This window comes from Rhinoderma darwinii, chromosome 4 (genome assembly GCF_050947455.1).
Source record: "Rhinoderma darwinii isolate aRhiDar2 chromosome 4, aRhiDar2.hap1, whole genome shotgun sequence".
NCBI classification, from domain to species: Eukaryota; Metazoa; Chordata; class Amphibia; order Anura; family Rhinodermatidae; genus Rhinoderma; species Rhinoderma darwinii.
The window spans coordinates 271,421,007-271,443,523 of record NC_134690.1 but is presented as its reverse complement, the minus strand read 5'-3'; the positions used below and the strand labels follow the sequence as shown (position 1 = coordinate 271,443,523).

At 43.8% G+C, this 22,517-nt stretch overlaps 1 long non-coding RNA gene across 1 annotated transcript; it reads right to left on the bottom strand.

Annotated features, from left to right (window-relative positions):
- Positions 1-3,694: 3,694 nt before the first annotated feature.
- Positions 3,695-14,883, bottom strand: LOC142761114 (uncharacterized). The gene is made up of 3 exons (XR_012883508.1): positions 14,793-14,883; positions 14,274-14,371; positions 3,695-3,774 (listed from the first exon to the last, which is right to left on the bottom strand). It is a non-coding gene; the product is annotated as an uncharacterized LOC142761114 (long non-coding RNA).
- Between the last annotated feature and the right edge of the window lie 7,634 nt (positions 14,884-22,517).

Sequence of the window (22,517 nt, the reverse complement as noted above, 5' to 3'; positions counted from 1 at the left end):
ATTACCGTTATTCGTTTTTTGGGGATAGAAATAGATTCTGTTGCGATGGAATGCAGACTCACCGAGGATAAACTGGGGGCTCTTTGTCTGGAGGTGCAGCGGACATGTCATCTCAAAAAGATTACGTTGCGTTGCTTGCAGTCATTGTTGGAAAAGCTACATTTTGCTTGTCGCACCATCCCCATGGGTAGGGTGTTTTGTAGGCGGTTGGCGGCTGCCACAGCTGGTGTGCAGGCGCCGCATCACTTCGTGCGTTTAAGTGCTGAGCATCGGATAGATTTGAGAGTGTGGGATAGCTTTCTCGGGCGGTACAATGGTCGGTCTCTCTGGATGTCTAGGGTCCTCAATTCCGGGGACCTGGACCTCTTCACGGATGCAGCGGGTGGGGGTGGTTTTGGTGCATATTGCGGGGTCCGTTGGTGTTGGGAGTTGGCCGTCCGGTTGGGTGCAAAATGGTCTTACTAAGAACCTGGCCCTGCTCGAGCTGTTCCCTATCGTGGTTACTGTGACCATTTGGGGGGACAGGCTCAGGGATAAGAAGGTTCGTTTTCAATGAGACAACCTTGGTGGTATTGGCTATTAACAATATATTGTGCAGTTGTGCAGTTGTTACGGCATTTAGTGCTAGCCTGTCTGTCCTTGAGTGCTTGGGTGGTGGCATTGCATGTGCCTGGTGTTGACAATTGTATTGCTGATGCTCTTTCTTCCTTGTAGTGGGATAATTTCCGACATCTGTCACCTAGAGCGGATCTGATCGGCACGGCTTTCCCGGATCATCTATGGGAGCTGGTTTCACTTCAGTGGGAGCATTGATTGAACAGTCATTGACTAGGTCAATGTGGGTTGCTTATGCTATTGGCTGGTGTCAGTGGGAGGTTTGGGTAAGGTCGCTGGGTGACGTCCGGTCTGACCGGGACAGGTTGGTGGCTTTTTTGTATTGGCTCGGGGACGCTTATGAATCGGGTTTTACTGTGTCAAAGATGAATAGATTTGTGTCTGCTTTAGCCTTTGGTTTAAAACTGCGGGAGTTAAAGGATGTTATGAAAGATTTTTTGGCGTGCCAGGCTTTGAAGGGTTTGCGCTGAGGTAGATTGGCGATTGATCGTCGGTGGCCCGTTTCATTCTGGCTTCTCTGCTCCTTGGGAACGGCGGTAAATGAGGTATGCAGCTCATCATTTGAAGTTTGTTTGTTTCTCCTGGCTTTTTCGTTGGCGTTCTTTGGTACTCTTAGACTGGGCGAATTAGTTTCACCAAGCGCGTCGCGTGTGGGTTGCCTTATGCAGGATGACGTGGAGTTGTTTGTCGATAGGTTGGAATTCATGTTGCGTCGGTCGAAAACTTATCAAACAGGTCGGGGTAAGAGGATAGTGTTGTTTGCTCTCCCTGGGTTGGCGATGTGTCCGGTTCGTTGCATGAGCGATTTTGGTTTACAGGTCGGCTTATCTGGCTTTCCTTTGCTTCATCACGGGGATGGTTCTTTTCTAGGTGTCCATTTTGTGTGGCATTTAAAAGATGCTTGTCTCCAGTTGGGTTCTGTCCGGACGACTATTCATCACACACTTTCCACATTGGCGCGGCGACGGAGGCTGTGCATTGGGGGTTGGACGATGTTGGGGTGAGGCGTATCGGGAGGTGGGAGTCTATCAGGTTCCGTACTTATGTTTACCCGCATCTGATCTAATGCTGTTCGTCATCCTGGGGATGTGTGGTGTTTTGGGTGATGATGTTCGGTGTGTGATCCTTGTTTGCCTTATGAGTGTGCGTGTATGTTTTTCTCTGGCTTCAGGTTCACGCCGCCCTTGTCTTGTGTGGATATTTGGACATTCCTATGTGCAGTGGGGCGCCCTGAGGGCTGATGTCCGCCCAGACGGTTGTCAACTTCGGATCTTGCGGGAAGACTCTGTCCTGCATTGGCTGGGATTCCGAGGTATGGTTTGGAACAGGGTTTTACCCGAATTTCAGATGTATGCACAGCTGGACCGGGTTCCTGAGATCCTGGTGCTGCATGTTGGTGGAAACGATTTGGGTGTGCGCCCATTTCGGGACTTGGTGAGAGACATTAAGCATGACTTGTTGTGCTTGTGGGCTTTACACCCAGGCATAGTCACAGTGTGGTTCGACATTGTGCCTAGAAAAACTTGGTGTTATGCACGTTCAGTGGAGAGGATTAAGAAGGCCCGCCTGAAAGTTAACAGGGCGATTTCCAAATTTGTCGCAAGGAACAGGGATCTTGAATCCGGGGAGGGTTGTTTTTGGAGACAGGATGGAGTGCATCTGAATGAGGTTGGGATGGATTTATGGAGCTTGGCCCTGGCAGAGGACATTAAAAGAGGGGTGTTGGTGTGGAGGAGCTCACAGGCTTGAGGTAGTCAAGGCCTGTTTCGCGGTGGTGCGGAGAGTCCTTGAGGTTGGTCAGTACAAACTGGTGGGGAGGGGGTTAGGGTACGCGTCCCCCAAAATATTTGGAAGGCTTCTTAGGGTGTTATCCCTTTGAAGTGCTTTATCGGAAAAGCCATCTGCAGAGGTGAGCGGTGCCTCCAAGCCGGGTTACGGCTACAGGTAAACAAGTGGTGGTGGCAGTTGGCTATTCTAAATTCAATAACTTCAAGGACTTCCCCTGGTTATCACGGCATCACTTACTGCACCATATCGTGTAATGGGAAACTGGAAAATAATTATTTTGTGGGGTTAAATGGGAAAAAAACTGATTCCTTCATTGTTTTATGGATTCAGTTTTTATGCCGTTCATTGTGTGGAAAATGACATGTTCAGTTTTTTCCCGCGTTTCAATACAATTACGGCGATATCAAATTTATATTGTTTTTTATGTTTTACTACTTTTACAAGGAGAAAAACAAATTGTTACAAATAAAATTTGTTTTGTGTTGCCATATTTTACCACTGACTGCACACAGGCCCATATTTGCTATTAGCCTAGGGCATCCAGTGGGAAGGGATGACTGCAGGAGCGTTCATTTATTTAATTTTTTTTTTAAATCAACTGTGGCCTTACTGACTGGCAGTCAGGCCACTCACAGAGGGAGGGGGTTAGGCAGTATTGTACTTAATTGTATTTAAGTCCTTAGGATGAAAATTAAAGCGCTGTTGAGGCAAGGGAGCCATCAGTTCCCTGCCTCGTCATTCAGGACTTTTCTTGTGATGCATGTGGCAACCTCCACTTCAGTAGTTGCTGAACGACCTGCATAGGTGGGTGGAAGTCGAAGCGGAATCTGAAAATATGCCTGCGGCCTACTCTTCCCTGTGCACGGCGCGTGTACATTTTGGTGCATGCACAGTGTAACCTTTCGGGAGAATGATAAACAAAAAAACATACGGTGCTTTTTTTTGCCGGGCACTACGGACAACAGAAAAAAACACCCTTTTTTGCAGACTGCCCATAAATTTACAGACAGTTGGCAACTTACCAGCCAGATACAACAAAGCAGAAGCAGGCTAGCATTACCAGGTTCGGAAGGCCTACAGTTTTTTTGCTTTCCCAGCCTAATAATACAAGCCTGTGGCCACCCCAGTACCCGACCGTCACTACAGATGGTTGGGTACTGGATCATACCTAGCTTATACCTTGCTTTCACCTTAGTAATGGATGCTGTCAATCACTACGGCAGTAGTAATAAAGGTTAGAAAAAACACAGACACATATAAAAAAGATTTTACTAAAAAAAACAAACATACCCTTGTTAACCATTTTATTGAAAATAAAAAACAACCTTCATCGAAGTAGCCCTCAAATCAAAAGTAGTCCAACTACGAAACCTGTAAAAAAATACAAACACAAAAATAAACGTTAGTAAAACAGAACTTCGGGAATTCTAGGGCATCAGCGCTAAAAGTGCATAGGGCAGCATCAACTCTAAATACGGACCTGACTGCACAGACCAGCAGAGGCCTGTAGAGTAAACTGCTCTTCTCAACATGAAGATGGTGGTAGGTGAAGATTTTATTATTGTAAGGGGCACTATTTCTGTTTGGAGAGGCACTAAGGGGACATAACTACTGCATGAGGGCCTAAAGGGGGCATCACTATTGTGTGGGGCGCACTAAGGGGGCATCCCTACTGTGTGGGGGCACTAAGGGGACATCCCTAATGTGTGGGGGCACTAAGGGGGCATCCCTACTGTGTCGAGGCACTAAAGGGGCATCCCTACTGTGTGGGGGCACTAAGGGGGCATCACTACTGTTTGGGGGCACTAAGTGGGCATCATTATAGTGTGAGGTGAATGTGGGGTATCACTACTGTGAAGGGGGTACTGTAGTATCATTACTGTGGGCATCAAAACCGTGAGAGAGGAACTAAGGAGGCATTATTTCTCAGTGGGGCACTAAGGGGGCATTCTTACTATGTGGGGGCATGAAGAGGACATCCTTACTGTATGGTGGGCACTAATGGTACATTTTTACACTGAGAGGGGCCCTAAGGGGGCATCATTTCTATGCTGGGCACTAAAGGGCATTCTTACTGTGAGGCAGTACTAAATGGGTATTATTGATGTGAGGGGGCACTAAGAGGGCATAAACACTGGGTGAGGGGACTACTACTGTGTGCCACACAAGAAGAACACTATTAAATTGTGTGTGGCTCAAAAAGGCATGTTTACTGTGTACTTCACAAAGAGGGGCACTATCTGCGTGGCACTATTTTTGCAGCAGTAGGACACTGTTAAAGGCAGTAGCAGGATAATAAGTTTCTGTACAGGGTGGGTAGGGTGCTGGAAAAGCAAAGGGCTAAAGACATCTGGGTAGCAAACTCTGCAGAGATGAATCGTGGCCGGGAGTAGTCGACATGGCAGTCCGGGTCGGATGGAGAGGAAAGGAAAAGTGTGTCCAGTGAAAAAACATCACCTGTGAATCACTTGATTTAATTTTACTGTATACATTGCACTGTATACACTGTGTGATAATACTTTGTAGAGCACATGTAAAGAACTGATATGTGACCACTGAATGGTGATATTACTGATTGTTTTGGTATTTCTGGTAGTTATATGTGGTGTTGGTGTGTGGCTCTTGTATAGTGGTATTATTTGGTAAGTGCATGACTGTATTAATGAGTGTTTATGACGGGGCAAATTATATAGGGGCAGGACAGGGTCGAGGCACCACAATGGCATTCAAAAGTTTTCTATGGGGTCCAGCCTTTTCTAGTTATGCCCCTAAATAGAAACCATGAAACACATAGTACATTAAAAAAAATGCACAACTAAATATTAAACAATCAATAAGCTGTACTTGCTGAACTTGGAATACCCCTTTAAGTGTTTCATCATATAAAGTTGACCTGTGCTTCTTGCCGCTCAAATGGTCAAATTTGTATCTGTGAATGGGAATTCTTATTCAAACTATGATATTTGAGGGTGATCTAAGGGCATACTGAGATTTCTTTTTCTTGTAACTGTTGCATGTTATAGCTTTGGTATTTTGTGTCTTTCTCCTCATTAAGGTTAAAAAACAACAACCCACATTTTAAGAAAGGTGTTCACCATCTTTAGCGATAGATTTGCCTACGTTTGGCGGTGCCGTTAGAAATGGGTACATCGAACATATGACATATACAAATGCGTTGGCTATTAAAGTCCATGGGCACATCGGCATATACCTTGGGGGCTTTTCCCTCTGTACATGCCGAGTGGTGTGAATTATTTTCATGTTATTATAATTTATGAGCAAGCACAATATTATTATGTAGTATTACTGTATTATAAGTACTGTGTTGCATTTGTGCTACACTTTGATTTACATGCTATCTTAAGTATTGCATCATTTGAGCAAATACATGAAGCTATTGTATCTATGGAGGATGAGTGTCTGGCAGCCATATGATTCTGGCAGGAATCCAGATGTCTGATCCCTCTGTAAACTTCTAATGTTCCTTATTTCCTTTAGAGATTCATAGTTTCCAGACATTTTTCACATTCCTAGCATGATCAGTTAAGCTATCGCTGCGTAGCAGTATTTTTCCATATTCAAATTCACCAACACGAAAATAATATAGCCCATATCTGACTTGGTAATATGGGACTGTTTGTTTATACAGAAAAAATGGGGAATATCCTCCAGCTCACCTTGTCACAGGTATGGTATGGTGATCAGCGCACGGATCCTCGTGTCGGCACACGCAAGGGAAACAGCAGAGAAAAGAGAAGGTGAAACCAGCGCTGAAGTGGAAAATCTGTTAAAAACTGGAATCTTCTTCCAAGTTTTAATGTTGCTTTGTTAAAAACAATGGACAACGAAAAATGGTGGTGACGGTCAGGTAATGTCCAAAGTACAGAGAGTGTTGAGGGAGATAGGCGGTAGCCTACGCGTTTCAGACCCCTGCTGGGTCCTTAGTCATGGCTTATGGTTTGTCTGACTGTGCAGTCTAGACTTTTTGTAGCCAGTCAGTCTCGTGATTGATTAGTTAATTGCGGTTCAAAACAGAAGAGAAAAAGGAGGAGCCCTGTGGAACGCAATCATTTGTCTATTTCCTGGACATAAAGGAATATTATAAGGTATGTACCGATTTCCTTGATGTAATTGTGTGCAAAAGAAATCCTTTGTAGATGCAAACGAGTATTTAGGTACTGAGAGAAGTGTCCATATGTATTTGCACATATTATATTTGGTTTTCATTCGTATAGTAAGCTTATGTCAGAAGGGACAAAATAACTCCGTGTTTGTGATTCGGTATGGACGATATAATTTTTGTGTTGTTTCTTCTTTTTCACAGAGGTACAAAAAAGGGGGAAAAGAAAATCAGAAAAATTTTGCTTCAAAGTGGCTCCTGTAAGGTAACTGTATGATACTTAATTGTTGTTTCATTATAAAAAATATTATTTGGCGGAAAAATTTCATTCTGGGATGACCTGAGAAAAAATAATAAAAAAACGGAAGACTGGCTTAAAAAGCTAGATGACGCCTACTGTTGATTTTAGATGGAGAACGATGGATAATTAAATGTGTGAAAATGTGAAGAATCAAAAAGACGTACATTTAAAATAACAAAAAACAGTTTTTTTTCTTCTTAATTTTTGTTTGATCTTGTTTCATTATTTCGGGTTTCCAAGTTATTTTTTTAAATTTTTTATTTTTTATATTTTATATATTTTGTTCGTTAGATTATGTTGGTAGAAAAGCTAATATTCTTTGTAGCTTATGGCTTTACGAATATTTTGATATGGATCAACAAAAATATTATTCATTTTATATGCTCATTTTTATTTTTGTTTAACAGCACTGTTTTGAACACTCAACACTCAACACTCAACACTCCCTCAACACTCTGTACTTTGGACATTACCTGCCCGTCACCACCATTTTTCGTTGTCCATTGTTTTTAACAAAGCAACATTAAAACTTGGAAGAAGATTCCCGTTTTTAACAGATTTTCCACTTCAGCGCTGGTTTCACCTTCTCTTTTCTCTACTGTTTGTTTATGTTTAGCAGTGCAACATGATTTAAACACACAACATTCCTTGCAATGTGTGGCATCGTTTTGTTACAATGTGGCAAAGGATAGAATTTGTACGGCCACGGGGTGTTTTTTTCATACTGATGACCTATCCACAGCGTAGGTCATCAGTATATGATCGGTGGGGGTCCCATGCCTGGACCCCACACCAATCAGCTGTTTTGGCTGCCTCCGGCACCAGAAGTTTTGCAGTGGTCGGTGTCGGAAGGAGATGGCTCTGACCACTGTATAGCGGCCATGCTGCAACACTGCAGCTCTGATCCTGTTCTAATGAATAGTAACAGAGCTGCAGTGTAGTGCAGTAGCAGAGCACTATGCAGTGTACGGAGCCTTCTGCTTCCGGCACCGACCACTGAATAGCGTCCGCTGCCCGGAGGCAGCCAGACAGCTAATCGTGTGGGGTCCGAGTGTCGGACCCCCACCGATCATATACTGATTACTTATAATTTGGAGTATGTGCTGCTTTCGTTACTTTAAATAATGGATTTAGTTATATAGTGGGCAAGTAGAAATATTAATAAAAGTGGCAAATACCTATACACTGTCATAAGCATAGTCTGTAAACTCCTGAGATTCCTAAAACATGATGGTGTAGAATGATTTTTTTTATCCAGCATAAAACAAAATAGTCCCATGACAGATTAACAGAAATGTATCTGATTGATACTTGACTCTTTTGTTGCATTCACAGCAGCTCTGGAGTGGGTCTGTGGGGCTGTTTGTATTTTGGTGTAGTAGGATGCCAATATGAGTGCCCAACTGTAGCGTTCCATACTGACAATAAGCCCACTATGTACAAGGGGGGGCCCTGTGGCGCTATCTACTAAGGGGGACTGTATGTAGCGCTATCTACACGGGCTGTTTGTGGCCATATCTACAGGGAACAGTGTATGTGGAGCTATCTACAGGGGCTGTTTGTGCGCTCTATCTACAGGGGGCTGTGTGTGTGGCGCTATCTACAGGGGCTGTGTGTGGCGCTATCTACAGGGGCTGTGTGTGGTGCTATCTGCAGGGGGCTGTGTGTGGCGCTATCTACAGGGGGCTGTGTGGCACTATCTACAGGGAGCTGTATGTGGCGCTATCTAGAGGGGATGCTGTGGTGCTATATACAGGGGGTGCAAAGGGGGCATTATTACTGTGGGGACACAATGGGGGCACTGTTACTGATGGGGCACTTTTATTGTGTCGAGCACTAAGGAAACATTATTATCATCTGGGGCACTATGGATTACGAGTATTTTTAGAGAATGGGGTATAGCTGGGAAGAATGCTGTAAAAGCGAGAAACCAGCATGTATGTGTGTCAAATTCAGCAGAGATGAGTCGTGGCTATCATAATTCATCACAGTGGTCCGGGCCGGATGGAGAAAAAAAGGGAAAGTGAATGACTCTAATCAGAGAAGACATCACCTGTGAGTCACCGGATATAAATGTGCTGTAATCACATGGTCTGCAGAGCTCCTGTGTATAACTGGCATCTACCACTATATGGTCACTATATGGTGGTAATATTGGTCTTTGTATATTGGTTTTTATACAGTAACAGTATGTGTGTATTATTCAGTCACTATGTGGTCATGATGGTGTGGTGGTATTATTCTGTATCAGTATAGGGGTATTATTCAGTCACTATGTGGTTATTGTGTGACAGAATATTATTCAGTCACTATGTGGTTATAGTGTGGCGATATTATTTGGACCTTATATTGTGTTATTATTGGTAATATTGGTCTTATATTAGGGAGTTGTGTTCAGTAACAGTATGCAGGTAATATTTAATCTGTATACTGGTATGATTTAATAACTGTATATGTATATAATTGTATTGTGATAGTGGGGGGACATATGCTTTGGGGCTTGCAACACTCCTTGATGTGCTAGAAATCAGCAATGCAGTTCTCTGCACACCGCCTTCTGAATTGAATGCATTATTGATGCAATAATTCAGCATTTGGGGCCCCACTTTTAACTTTGTCCAAGGCCACACTTTGTCTAAAACCCTGCATTGGTCCTTCGCAATAGAGCCCCGGGCTCCGACGGTTTCACTTTGTAGGAAAGAACGGGCACCATTGCGAATTCCCATTCTTTCTACCAAAGTAAAAGCATCGGGGCCCGTCCAAGCAAACAACTGCCGCTGGTGGTATCATTACCGATGCCCCAGCCGAACCGCCCCTTCTTCTACTCAGGAGGAGGCAGAGTCCTATTTTATGAAGCGGCGATGGGAGTTCTGTGCTGCTCTCCATCGCTCACATTTATGATGATGACTGCGGTCCCTGTAGTTTTATCTAATTGAAACTACATGGGCCACAGCAGTTAAAAATCAAGATGCCCGGCCGGGCCTTACATATCCATGCTGCCCCTTCACTCTCCTGACAGCTGCGACGCCAGAGAAGAAAAGACCACGGGAAGAGAAGAGTTTAGAGTTATACGGAAGTCCAAACACCATCACATTGAAAAAGGAGCAGAGGAGGAGTGGGCTGGAGCTGCTTGTCTGGTAAGAAATAGTACTAGCAACAGCAATTGTGTAATCATGCACAATGTATGCCCTTTTCCCCATTGAGCCCTTGGCCCCTGTTAGGTTTTACTTTCTGTCCCTACAGAGCCCTTGCCTCCCACCCTTAAAGAACCCATTATCCCTGGTGGATAGGCCCCCTACACAGAGACCTTGGTCCTAGTAAATTGGGCCTCCTCCACCACAGAGCCCTTGGCCGCTTGTAGATTGGCCCCTTGCACTTACAGAGCCCTTTTCCCTTGGTAGATAGGTCCCCCTTGCCCTCATAGAGACATTGCCCCTGATCGCTTGTGCCCCTTATCTACACAGGGCCCTTTGCCTCTTCTAGATTGTGCCCCCTTCTGATATCCACTGGATAGCTCAAAAAAATACAGAATGATGGCGTCTGACTGCTGGGAGCTCCACCAATCCAGAGAACAAGGGTCTTGGTGGCGAAGTGGAGAAGTGTTTGAGCATGCATGGTCACTCTCCATATGATAGATATGGAAACAGCCCAGTGAGTGCGCTCTCTCTATAGGCTTTCCCTGTCCTCAGGATCTGTGGAGCCCCAGCGGTCAGAACTCACCATTCAGACTTTTAAGATTTATCCTGTGGATAGGCATTAGTTTTTTTTATTATCCTCTTCAATATGTTTGACATGTCAGATATTGTTTTCTATAAAAAAAAAAAAAACAATAAATAAAACCCTGATGATACATATGGCATAATTTGAAAAAAATATTAAAAAAACTTTTTAATGTATAATTTATAAGCTATATTTAACTAGCTTTTATATCCGGCGTTGCTCGGGAGGTTGACTTACGGTATAGATGGCGTCTGTCAGAGCGCCATGCACATGCGTCAGACACCGGCGGCGCCATCTTGCATGACGCAGGACTCCGCACACGCCCAGTGCAGCACGAGAACACCCCCGTCCGTGCACAACGCGCATGCGCCAGGGCTGCCCCACATCGCGGCCCTCCGTGCATGCCCAATGCGATGACTGGGGGCAGGACCAAGCACCACTCCTCCAGTACCCAGTGCACATGCGCCGGGGCCGACACCAGGAGAAACGCGGCGCGGCTCCGTGCGCATGCGCAGTACGATGGGCGCCGGACGCCTCAAGTCCAATAACAGAGGAACGATGCAGCTCCAGGGAAAGTGAATGTGTGTAGTGGTGTATGCGATAACCGCAATGTGTGCCCCGCTTATAATAATAATAATAATAATAATAATAATAATAATAATAAATGGTACATAAGAAGTGTGTGTTATAAGAGGTTGGAGATGATAGAAAGAATCCATAACCATCAATATTATGTAGGCATAAAGACAACTTCCCCCTTGGCACATCCTGTTAGTATGATCCATTTTAAACCAATGAAAAATCGGGCTTCAAACAAACTTTCGAAAATATATATAAGATTATATTTAACAAATTGGAAAATAGGATTCTAGCATTTGCCATATGTCTGCATTTATATATTTGTCATGTTTACATAAATAAATACAAGACACAACAAGAAAGACAAGTGTTATAAGGACAAATCGCCATGGGGACCAAGAAGAAGGACCAATAAGAACATACAAAGTGGCAGCCGCATTTGAACGAAAACCATGCCCACCTGCAATGGCGAATGACTATACCGTTGTGCCAGGGTTACCACTGTTTTACCTGCAAACTCATGGTGCCATTCACCACCACATGGGGACGTGGTTTCACCTGCGTGCGGCTGCCGCTCCGTGTTTTCTGACATTAATAGGGGGCCCTGACTATTTGGCAGTAAGAGGCCCAGAAATTCGTGATGGCGGCCCTGCATATAGTTAGGGCAGCAAAATGAATATTTGCTCCAGGTGAAGGAAAGTCTAGCTAATCCTTGGCCAGCAGGGTTTATGGTGTGGATAGAAGTTGGAAAAAGGGCCACATCACAGTCCATATCTGCTCACTAATATGTTTCGAAAATTGGGACAGATTTACTACTGTGTCAAGGTCTAAAATATGTAGAAATGTGGTGTATATTGGCGCAATTTGGCACAATTTTGACGCAATTAGGAACTTTGCAAACTCAATAGACACTTTTTAAAAGTGTTTAAAAAATGGGTCTTGGAGTAGCATGAAAGGCTGTGGCTCTTAAAAATGTGTCTAGTGAAAAATTGCACAAATTGCACCAAAATGTGCCAAATTGCGCAAATGAAAACTGCCACAATATTATGGTGCAAATAAGCCTAAATAAGCCAAATCAAAGGTGGTATAAGGAACAGGTCAGTGAAGATGTGCCAAAATGCTCATGTAGCATACACCACTGTGATAAATTTGGCGCATTTTGTGACTTCTTGGTCTAAGTTTACACTGTCCTACTATTAGACAGCAGTAGTAAATGTGGGCCATTAGATTTCAAACCCACTAAAAGAATAGGTTCCATGTAGGAACTCCGTTTAATGTTTAGCTGGTACATGTGTGCGTTCTTATTATTTTTTAATATAGCCATATAAGAAGTTTAAGGCCCAGATCAGGGAGGCTTTTTTTTCCCAACAAAAAAAAGCAACACGATCTTTCTTGCCGCGATTCCGTCTCTGATCTCCCATTGAAATCAATGTGAGGCAGAGAGAGCCATAAATCGCCACGGAAAACGCCGCAAAAAATGCAGCAAAGAAAGTGCAGGCAGTTCAAAATCTGCCTCAAAATTCCTGCCTGCAAAAAACTCATTGTGAACATCCCCGTAGAGTCTCTGATTATTTAGTCAGTAAACTCAGTCATATCATTGAGTCAAAGTTTGCTGTTTTTGTGATGAAAACTTCACTGATTTCAATGTGACTGTGATCCCTGTCTAATTCAGAGTCATGGGGGAATTTATTAGGACTGGCCTTTCATACGCCAGTCTTAGAAATAAAGTTGGAGTAAGATGCAACACATTTATTAAGAGGCGAACGCCTCTTAATAAATGTGTGGCAACTTTCGGCCAAATGTGCGGCACAACTGTAGAGCATGGAACTTGGCTGGAATTGTGGAGCAACAACAGCAGCCTTATGACATCCATTCCCCCCTTTCCAACCGACATACTGTAAACTAAAAAATAAGTAGACTCTCCATCCCTCCTCTTCCCACCTGGTCCCCTAAGGATCCCTCTGCGTGCTGTGGCTCATACAAGGTCCTAAAATTGAGTTCTGCGTTCCAAATAAAGAGGGTTTTACACAGGAGGATAATCGGGCAGACGAGCATTCATAGAACGCCCGTTCCCGATAATTGCCCTGTGTAAACAGGGGAACGATCAGCAGATGAACGAGCAGACGCTCAATCATCTGCTGGTCGGATCGTTTTAAAAAGTGAAATATTATTGTGTAAACAGGGAGATGTGCTGCCGACATGATAATAATGTATGGGGACAAGCGATCGGAGTAACGACCGCTGGTGCCCATCCATAGCTCGTGTGTAACAGGAGCAAACGAGCGCCGATCAACGATGTTTCATTGATCGGCGCTCACTGCGCCGGCCGCTTATCGGCCGGTGTTAAAGGGCCTTAAGACCCTGACGCTGCTCGATGTCATCAGTGATATTCACAGACAATGTCCTGGTGCTGCCCGTTGTCAGAACCTTGTATGATCCGTAGCATGCTAAGGACCCGGAGGGGAGAAGAAAAGCGGTAATGTGAGCATTTTTTTTATTTAATTGCCCGGTGGAGGTACAGATTTCCACTATAAATCATGCCAGAATTTGAGAATTTTTGGCGACTTTTCTAGGCTAGAAAAATTGTGTAAAGAGGTTGAAAATCTCCCCTTATAGTCTCTGTTTTTTCACTGGAATACGATAGCGTACCAGCAGCGAACAGAAAGTAACATTTCATTGGGTAGGCACTAAACATGCCATTGTGTCCACAGGTATTGAGGAACAAATCAGCCTTTGACATAGCAGAGTACGTTTGTGCTGGATTATAAAAGTATTGTGGCGTGATTTATTACTACATTAGAAGACTCTTTAACGTATTCATTTGTTGTTTGCCTACAAGAGTACAATGCTGCACACAATGTTCTATTAGAACAACTCTACCACAGAGAACAAAAATAAAGCTATAAATGGTTGGACTCATCATAAATATCTTATGCCCAAAAAAGTCAATACATCTATTCAATTAAACGCTTGTTTATTAAAGTTCCTCAAATCATGCACAGGAACAATATCTGTTTTTCTTATTTATACATGAGTTTTCCTATCAGCCTCATCTCTCAAGCGTAAAGCAACAAAACAATGGAGGTAGTACTAACAGAGTCCAATCCTCGAACAGTTTTCGTTTTCTAGGAAGGTTTATATTTGTAATACCTTTATACAGTAGTTTTTGCCTGGTAGATATCACATTACCCTATTGCCGGTGGGGGTTCTGCAATTTTCTTTGCTCCAGCTTCCGTAGATAGGCAGTTCTGTAGAGTAAGAATAAATAAAAAAATTTGCCCTTACATATAGCAGACCAGTTATTTAGATAAATGTATAACCCACTTAGAAGGCTTTTAAGTTTTCCATGCCTGCTAATACGTATCATCAAATATGTCATTGTACAAATGTCCAATGGCCATTTCAATGAACAGAAATGCCTACTTTCCCATTACTAAAGGGTTAAAAGTGGGAGATCTCAGCCTCTACTAATGGTTTGCTTATTCTCCTAACATATCCAGCTCAAGCATTGCCACAAATGCAAAACATTTTTTACAGATTGAGAAAATCATGAGCCCTAAGCTTTACCCTAATTCAAGGTTCTACCAACAAGTCTTTTCAAGATCTCTTTAAATATTGCATATGTGTTTTTATAAATGTAACTGCATCAATAAAAGACAGAGCTTTTACCTCTATGGGGGATCCTGAAGACATGTTGAGGTTGAAAATTAGCTTGAAAATGGGAAATAACCTAGGGAATCCTTTCTTGCCCAACAAGCACCATATGATTCTTTCCAGGTCAAAAAAAAAAAGGAAAAGCAGTGGTTCTTATAAAAACTCTTTATTTTCTAAAGGTCTTCTGTGTCAACCTCTTTGTCTCACTCTTTACGAAAATATGCAGATTGTTATCACTCTGTGAGCCAGCTCCTATACCCCACTCACAACCGCTGGCTCTCTGCCAACAGCTACCAGTCGCATCCGGTCTCCATGGCAAACAGCCCACTATGATGTCACAGCAATTTTTAAAGGGGTTTTCCAACCCTTCTCTCCCACCCTATATGACATTAGGCATGGAGAGACGCTGCTGCACACAGGGCGAGGCGGTTGCTGAGGCAACCATCTGACGCCCAGCAAGTATTGCAATACTTGCTTGCCGTTGGATGGTTGCCTTGTCAACTGTCCTGTCAGGCGTGCTGCAGCGTCTCTCCAAGTCCAACATCAGATCGGGCCGGAGAGAAGGTTTGGATAACCCCCTTAGATAAAGATTCAGCGTTGGATCAATTGCCTGTGTATTTAGGTGCATTTCCTTGCCACTAGTGTGTGACTATTCTATGTTTTGTCCTGATCAGTGACCCTCGCTTCGCCCTTGGATTTTCACCTTCGTCTTGATCCCTCTGGTTTCATTGCCTGGTACTTTTTATCCGACTTCCTGGTTCATGATCTCTGGCTTATCTTCTGGTTTCATCTGCTCTTCTGGTTTTGCCACACTGCTGATTGGGCTCCTGGTATCTCTCTGGCTTCTTCACCCTTCCTTTGATTCTGCATCTGCTCCAGATGTTCCTAGAAACGCATCCACCGCCAATCAGTGACTACCCTTGGAGAGGTCCTGGGATGAAGAATTGGAGCACACTTAGACTCAGCACTGAAGTTTCGCCAGCTCCCAACCGATTGTGATTTAAGGATTCATATGTCTAGTGAGAGTTACTTAAATATGCACATTTCTCCAGATTCACCTGGAAAATCTAAAACCTAGAAGTGCACCTGTAGATATAGAGGCTCTTTCCAGTATCAGAGAACAAAATCATCCATGATGCGCATGCGCAGCATCCCTACTCTTTAATCGGTGCATGCGTAGTACTGCCGATTAGAACGTCGAGCAGAAAGATCGTACTGCGCATGCACCGAGTCAAGAGCAGGGAGGCACGCGTGTTACAGATAATACAGAGCCAGGCATGAGCGTGCCAATTACGCTGCCTGGCCCCTGTCAATGAATGTAAGAAGAGAGGGAGGGGGTTTGAACCGGAGAGCGAAGCAATGGAATTTAAGTGCAATGGTAATGCCCTCATTGCACCTAAATGCTCATTAGCATAAACTTAATAAAACATTTCTCTACAATGGAGGCAGTAAGCAGAAAATGAAAATAATTGCTGGAAACCGGTTAGTCTCCTCTACAATACCCTGTTACTAGTTTAACTCGGACATTCTGGTTACGGACTCCCTTTAAAAGTGAACATTGTCAATATTATACTCTATAGCCTTACAAAAATGAATGAAAAAGTAAATGAAAGTAGAAGTCGGATAAGTATTTACCACGACAGTAGGTCAGCACATGTAGATTGACAAGCACAATTTGGTGTACTACTCCTGGCATGATGTGATAGCTATTCTTACTGCTTGTTCGTCATTATTACACTGCTAAGTGGCATAGTTTGGCAGGTATACAAATAGACGAGTCATATTTCACAATGGAATAGGTAGAAAATGCAGGTGTAAGTGTTAATAAATATTAATGCACACCAGATAAACTGACCCATTTTTTCCTGTGCTGAACATCTTGTTCCTGACCTTGCAATATTTTTTCCACAACACTATTCTGGATATCCTGAGCACAGCCAATTGATGGTGTATGTTTTTTGTTATTTTTTTTAAAGGTGGCTGCATTTATTTATTATTGCTTTTATGTTATGTATTACATGTGTACCTCTACATGTATTTTGTTCCACCATACTTCAGCTGCTAAAATGGACCAATAGTGATGCAATGACACTTTCTGACCATTTATTGTAGCTGAGGCTTCTTTAACATTGCATTTAATTCATTTGGGCGGTATGGAACGAAACGGAAGCTGTGACGGTATTGTAAATAGAGCTTTATACTTACAGGTAGGACTTGTTGGCAGGACACTAGTACTACACATGGCACATGATAGTTGGGGGGCCCTGGTGCATATTTTGCATCAGGCCCAGGAACTTCAAGTTGTGCTCCTAGATAAGGAATCGGTGCAGTTCATGAAATAAGGAAAGTGAATTTCAATGGTAAGAGAAATTATTGTTTTTGAACCTGCATTCATCACCACATTCCAAGAGCTATACATTATTATTTGTACATTGATATAGCTGTATGACAGAGTAAAAAAAGTCCACCGTCCAGCAGCACCAGCCTGAAAATATGGATGGGTGCACGCCCTGGGAACCCGATCACGGTTCCAAATCCTCCAATATGTGTCCAAAAATAGGCAGCACTCCAAATCAAGGTGAAAAAAGTTGCTTTTAATAGCCCTCGTGTAACATTTTGGCTCAATACAAGGAGCCTTTCTCAAGCATGTATGACAGAGTATTTTTATTGGCACCATTTTGGAGTACATATAATTTATTAACTTTTAATTAACTTTTATTTTCAAAACAATTTGTGGGAAATGGGAAAAAAACATCAATTAATTGCAAGCTATGGAATGCTACTGGAATATATTTATGGATAACTAATAATTGCATCATTAAAGACTGGTACTTTAAAGCTGGTCATAAACGATCACAAATCTCACTGACAAATTTAATCAATAAAATAATCTCTTGGCTCTTCAATCTAGCACTGTGGGGTGTAATTCTTCTAGTAGTATAGCTATAGGGTTCACAGAAATAGCAATCGCAACCAGATTAGTTGCAACTCAGCCCCTTAGTCCCTCCATACATATAAGAAAGTAGGATTACATAATGGTTGTGCAGTGGTTCAATTATTTCTCCCAACTGCTCAATAATGTAGTTATGCGTAATGGAGCTATACACTGTAGATTAAATCAGGCCTGTCATCCTTAAGATACTTTGGCATGTGAAATCATTGAGAGACTGTTTAAGTGTTTATTGGTAATATTATGTTGCTTTGCACTGTATACATGTTTTTGTCTATCAGGTTCTGGGGGGTAGTGGTAGGAGAGGTAGGAGGACTGATGGCCCATATAAGAGCCTGGTGCTGGCAAGACACAGAGAGTGGTGACGCTGATGCACTGCTGATAGAAGGAAGAGAGGGCAACGGAGGGCACATGTAACGTAAAGGTTTGGCGCCATTAGTCAGAGAACAGGTGAAATGCATGAGGGGCTAGACATAATTGCTGTAGATCATGAGTGGGACCTGGTCGCTAGGCTTGTCTTCCTGCATTCAGCCAGCAAAGGACTGAAGGCCGTAGCTGCAGGGGTAGTAAGCCAGAGAGGTTATGTTGGCCTATGCGGAGCAAGATGTCGCCAGTGGAAGGATCCTTGGAGGATAGTCATACGCTAGTGTCATAGAGGGGACGGTGAGCTAGTCTAAGACCAGTAGGGTCTGGAGGCTGATAGAGGCAGGCCCTGGATGAGGGTGGATTGACAGTGTTCCATGCAGGCCACCACTGCAGTGTATTGTCGGTCGGAGTGTTCAGCTCTGGGGATTCTGCTGGGGCGGAGGAGAAAGTCAGAGCGGGTGTGGAGACAAGTGGACGTGTGAGCGGTACTGTGTACAAACCTGGGGACACTAGTGGGGCCTAATGAGGGGAGAAGAATTGTTCCTGTAGTGTTGGACCTGTAGAGTAAGAACTGATTGCCCTATAGGCCTGAGATGTGGCCTAGTAATTGTAGCACTGGAAAAGTTTGGACTGCTGGAGTAGTCAACAGAAGAGGTAGTGGTTCGGAACTCTTAATAGTCAGGGCACTAGAGAGAAGGCTAGCTTGATCCTGTGTTGACTGGTAGTATAGGAGGAGACCTGAGGCAGAGTCTGGACTTCTTCTGGTGGTAGTACCTGTGAGGTGTGACTGGTGGGGGAACATTGGAAGACAGTCCCCTTATATTACTTAAGCCTTGAGAGTCGGGTAGTGATGCAAAGAAGGGACACTGAGCAATTGCAAAATGCAGAACTCTTGAGATTCAGGGAACCTAGGTTTCGAGAATATCTTTTTTAGACTGAATTCAAGGGACAGTGCAAAAGGTAGAGACAGGGCCATAGAGGACAGGATCAGGAAGTAGATAGAGCGCCCTAAGAGTAGGAGTGGAAAGGGAGACAGATGCCTGACTAAGGGTATGTTCACACGTCTTAACAAATTACGTCTTTTGACAGCGACGCGTAAAATTACACCTCGTCTGAACAGAATATCGTTAGGCTGGGTTCACACGTGGCAGAATTTCACTTAAATTCCGCTGCGGACACTCCGCAGCGTTAATCCGCAGCGGAGCCGTTTGTCCATTGACTTCCACTTTAATTTAGCAGTGTTCGTTTAGACGATGCGTAAAATTCCGCTGCGGAGCATAGGCTGCGGAGCGGAATTTGGTGTCCGCAGCATGCTCTGTCTGTTGCGGAGCAGTGGCGGACTCATGGCGGAATTTCTCCATTGACTTCAATGGAGATTCTAATTTCCGCAATGAAGTCCGCAGCTGTCATGCACATGTTATGTGTGCTGCGGATGCGTCTTGCTTTTTTGACATGACATTTCTTCATTCTGGCTGGACCTATGTATTTCTAGGTCTACAGCCAGACTGAGGAAGTCAATGGGGCTCCCGTAATTACGGGAGCGTTGCTAGGAGACGTCAGTAAATAGTCACTGTCCAGGGGGCTGAAAGAGTTAAGCGATCGGCAGTAACTGTTTCTGCACCCTGGACAGTGACTACCGATCCCAATATACAGCAACCTGTAAAAAAAATAGAAGTTCATACTTACCGAGAACTCCCTGCTTCTGTCTCCAGTCGGGCCTCCCAGGATGACGTTTCAGTCTAAGTGACGGCTGCAGCCAATCACAGGCCAAGCACAGGCTGCAGCGGTCACATGGACTGGCGCGTCATCCAGGGAGGTCGGGCTGGATGCCGAAAGAGGGACGCGTCACCAAGTCAACGGCCGGTAAGTATGAAATTCGTTTACTTTCACTAGGGAAAGTGCTGTCCCTTCTCTCTATCCTGCACTGATAGGGAGAAGGGAAGCACTTTTCCCGCAGTCCGCAGCAGCTAGTCCGCATCAATTTTCTGCACATTTTGGGCAGATCCGCAGCCGTAATCCGCAACCCGGATTAGGTGCGGCATTGATGCGGACAGTTGCGGAGGAAATCCGCCACGTGTGGCCATGCCCTAAAACCCATTGCAAGCAATGGGCATATGTTTGCAGGCGTAATGGAGCCATCTTTTCAGGCGTAATTCGAGGCGTAAAATGCCTGAATTACGTCTGAAAATAGGTCGTGTGAACATACCCTCACAGGGAAATCTGTGGTAGAGGCGTAAGGCTGTTTGACGCAATGTAGTCTGGGTCTGGTCTTTGGGAGACAAGTAGAGACCTGTACAAAGAGATATTCTTGATATATTAGGCTGGGTTCACACGACCTATTTTCAGACGTAAACGAGGCGTATTATGCCTCGTTTTACGTCTGAAAATACGGCTACAATACGTCGGCAAACATCTGCCCATTCATTTGAATGGGTTTGCCGACGTACTGTGCCGACGACCTGTCATTTACACTGTCAAACGACGACGCGTAAATTGACTGCCTCTGCAAAGAAGTGAAGGACACTTCTTTGCAACGTAATTTGAGCCATTCTTCATTGAAGTCAATGAAGAGCAGCTCAAGATTACGGGCGTCAAAGACCCCTCGCATAATGCGAGGAGGAGCTTTTATGTCTGAAACGACGCAGCAGTTTTCTCCTGAAAACAGTCTGTCTTTTCAGACGTAAAAGCCGCTTCTCGTGTGCAGATACCCTTAACGTTTCTTCTGTTAGGCATTTTGTAATGCTTAAAGAGGCTCTGTCACCAGATTTTGCAACCCCTATCTGCTATTGCAGCAGATCGGCGCTGCAATGTAGATAAGAGTAACGTTTTTATTTTTAAAAAACGAGCATTTTTGGCCAAGTTATGACCATTTTTGTATTTATGCAAATGAGGCTTGCAAAAGTACAACTGGGCGTGTTTACAGTAAAAGTACAACTGGGCGTGTATTATGTGTGTTACATCGTGGTGTGTTTACTTCTTTTACTAGCTGGGCGTTAGGAATGGGAGTGTATGATTCTGACGAATCAGCATCATCCACTTCTGTTCGTTAACACCCAGCTTCTGGCAGTGCAGACACACAGCGTGTTCTCGAGAGATCACGCTGTGACGTCACTCACTTCCTGCCCCAGGTCCTGCATTGTGTCGGCCACATCTGCACCAGAGGCTACAGTTGATTCTGCAGCAGCATCAGCGTTTGCAGGTAAGTAGCTACATCGACTTACCTGCAAACGCCGATGCTGCTGCAGAATCAACTGTAGCCTCTGGTGCCGATGTGTCCTCGCTCGTCCGACGCGATGCAGGACCTGGGGCAGGAAGTGAGTGACGTCACAGCGTGATCTCTCGAGAACACGCTGTGTCTGTGCACTGCCAGAAGCTGGGCGTTCTGAAGAGAAGTGGATGATACTTCTCGTCAGAACGCCCAGCTAGTAAAAGAAGTAAACACGCCCAGATGTAACATACACAATACACGCCCAGTTGGACTTTTACTTTAAACACGCCCAGTTGGACTTTAGCAAGCCTCATTTGCATAAATACAAAAATGGTCATAACTTGGCCAAAAATGCTCGTTTTTTAAAAATAAAAACGTTACTCTTATCTACATTGCAGCGCCGATCTGCTGCAATAGCAGATAGGGGTTGCAAAATCTGGTGACAGAGCCTCTTTAAGAGACTGGGCCTCATAAAGAGATCGTAACCATATGCTTATTGTGCCACTGTGTCATCAGTTGGGTCCAGTAAAACAATCTGTTTAATAATATTTTGGTTTGCGATTGTGTTTTTTTTAAGGGAAATCACTGGAGTAACAATACATTAAAAATGCAACTTTTAAAGGTTATAACCTGTAAATAAAAAAAAATTGAAAGTAAAACTGAACTTTCACTTTCACTTTATGTTCAGTTATCAACTCTATCATTGCAATGGGTCAAAATACCACACAATGTATGAACAGCTTTAGCTATGGGAATATCGACAGTCACTAAGATCAGATAAAATAATAAGACTGTATTAGGGTATGTTCACATGCAGGAGCAAAATACGTCTGAAATTATGGAGCTGTTTTCGCCTGAAAACAGCTCCTGATTTTCAAAAGTTTTTAACAACTCGCGTTTTTCGCTACGTATTTTACAGACGTTATTGGAGCTGTTTTTCAATGGAGTCAATGAAAAACAGCTCCAAAAATGTCCCAAGAAGTGACATGCACTTCTTTGAAGCGGGCATCTTTTTACGCGCCATCTTTTGACAGCGACGCGTAAAATTACACCTCGTGGGAACAGAACATCGTAAAATCCATTGCACGCAATGGGCAGATGTTTGTAGGCGTAATGGAGCAGTTTTTTCAGGCGTAATTCAAGGCGTAAAACGCCCGAATTACATCTGAAAACAGTGCGTGTAAACATACCCTAACATTTGATCCATTTAGATTTT